The sequence below is a fragment of the Propithecus coquereli genome, unplaced genomic scaffold (genome assembly GCF_000956105.1).
Source record: "Propithecus coquereli isolate 6110/MARCELLA unplaced genomic scaffold, Pcoq_1.0 Scaffold58, whole genome shotgun sequence".
Lineage (NCBI taxonomy): Eukaryota > Metazoa > Chordata > Mammalia > Primates > Indriidae > Propithecus > Propithecus coquereli.
This window is the reverse complement of record NW_012151729.1, coordinates 4,856,737-4,859,057: the sequence shown is the minus strand read 5'-3', so window position 1 is coordinate 4,859,057 and position 2,321 is coordinate 4,856,737. Positions and strand designations below refer to the sequence as shown.

Below are 2,321 nucleotides of genomic sequence, written 5' to 3'. Positions count from 1 at the left end.
CATGTTGGGCCCAAATGTAGACCTTCTAATTTTATTCCAGATGCTCTACCACCATTCCTGAGTTGTCAGGAGATTCTGAAAAGCAGGAGCTCTAGAGAAGACATTATCTCAATTAAAAGATTTGCTATATTGGAAGGAAATTCATATATTAAGGAAAATAGCAATATTATTTTGTGAGATGAATGAATGACTATTCTCAATTTCATGACAAAGATTTTCAAGGATTCAACAAAATCATCGCTTTCCAATTTCAAACCAAAGGAAACCTCATGGAGTTGATATAAACATTAAAATGGAGGTTTCAGTTTGGAATGACAGTGTTGCTCGTGCCCTCCATGGTACTAGCTGAAGATGTGCAATCACATGGAAGGAAACTTCCTGAGGCTCTTGCCCCTTTTCAAAAATTTCTTAAATGTTGATTTAATGTTTTAAATGTTGATTTCAAGAGTATATCAATACATGGATGATACATGGATGAGTCAGACAAGGAAGACAGCTGATTATAGTCCAATAACCTAAAACAAACTATAATAGAAGAGCATTAGTGTTACAGGAATTGGATTCAAGTCATAACCTCATGTGAAACCTTGGCAAGTCACAAACGTCTCTGAAGCTCAATGTCCTCATTTGCAAAATGGTGTTAATTATACCTACCTCTTTTTATTACCATGAGGGTTGCATGTAATCAAGAGCAGAGGTAACCCATGTTCATGTTTATGTCTTTCTTAACAGGTAGCACATACTAGGTGTTCAATTAATACTAATTGAATCAAATTGGATAAAATTTGAAAGTGATTTAAAATTGCCATTTCTTGGCAGAATGCAGGAATCTATGGGTTTCTTTGATTAAGATGCAACTGTAAATATACATCTCATGTTTCTGTGGTGTCCTTGAGTTCCAGCATCTAACCTAGGCATCTTCTCTTCTAGGATGAATGATGGGAAGATTGGTGAAAGCCATCAGGAAAAACAGACACCCCAATTCTGAATAGCTTACCTTCACCATCTGTATATACAAAGAATTCTTCAGAACTTGCCTTATTTACTATAGAAAATAGTACAGAGCTGTTGGGAATGGACTCACTGATTTTCAGTCTTTTCCATCTTTTTCCCCCTAGACTCTGTGATCTGAGAGCACAGAGACATCTCCATCCAGTCTGTGCTCAGGAAATGTCCTGATCACAATGCTGTCTGTCCCACTGCCTGTTCAATAAAAGTAAACTCAGCAGAGCACCCTTCCTGGGATTTCTTTGTTACTGCCTGGAACATAGGAATTTGTTTTTACAGAAATTGAATAAACTCTACCCTTTTGTCTCGCTAAGCCCATTTGTGGACAGAAAACGCTCACTTTTTTTCATACTCAAGATGCTGTCATAGTTGGGAGGGAAGGAGTGTCTAGGTGAGAGGTGGGGAGATAGGGGCTCCTAGGCAGCCAACAACTGTGTAAAGCTAAACGAGCTATGAATCAGTCTCACCTTGATTACCCATCACCATACCAGCTCTTCTACCTGGCTTGTAAATTTGCATGAATGGCATAACTATCTCTCAGTTATGTAGGCCCCATCCACAGAAACGATCAGTAATTTTTTATATCCAGTCGTGTTACCTCTTGACAATTTCCTACATAAGGGTCTTGTACCCATAATCTGGGAAAGACTAAGGAAATGAGTTACCAATGTGTGCAAGTCTCTAAAGCAACACTCTCCAACAGAAATGTAATGAGAAAGGCACAGGGCAGAGCTCACATTTGTACTCCGATCCTATGTGTTATGTTATGGATTGAATTGAGTTCCTTCAAAATTTGTAGGTTAAAACCCTAACTCGCCAATATGACTGTATTTAGGGACAGGGCCATTAGGGAGATAATTAAGGCTAAATGAGGTTATAATGGTGAGGCCCTAATCCAACAGGATCAGTGTCCTTATAAGAAGAGTGGGGGATACCAGAGATGTGTATGTGCATGAGGAAAGGTCACGTGAGGACATACGAGAAAGAAGAGAGCCTTCACCAGAAACTGAAATTTTTGGCACCTTGATCTTGGAATTTTGGCCTCTAGAAGTATGAAAAAATAAATTTCTGTTGTTTAAGCCACCCAGTCTATGGTACTTTGTTATGGCGGGCAAGCCAACTAATGCACCATGCTCTTTCCTCTATAGTCTGTGGCCTTCTTGATTGACTTTGACCGAGGTCAGTCTCCTATCTCACCCAGTTAGATTATGAATGAAGCATCAAATGACACTCCCTGAGGATTTTACCAGTGGTGGGCAGTATCCCAAACTGTTCCCTACAGAAAGAAGCAGAACAGGATGTCCTGGTCTTCC

At 39.5% G+C, this 2,321-nt stretch overlaps 1 protein-coding gene across 1 annotated transcript in view; it reads left to right on the top strand.

Annotated features, from left to right (window-relative positions):
• Positions 1-2,321, top strand: part of SPINK5 (serine peptidase inhibitor, Kazal type 5) — a 97,788-nt gene that overhangs the window by 86,518 nt on the left and 8,949 nt on the right. The gene's annotated exons all lie outside the window — the stretch shown is intronic.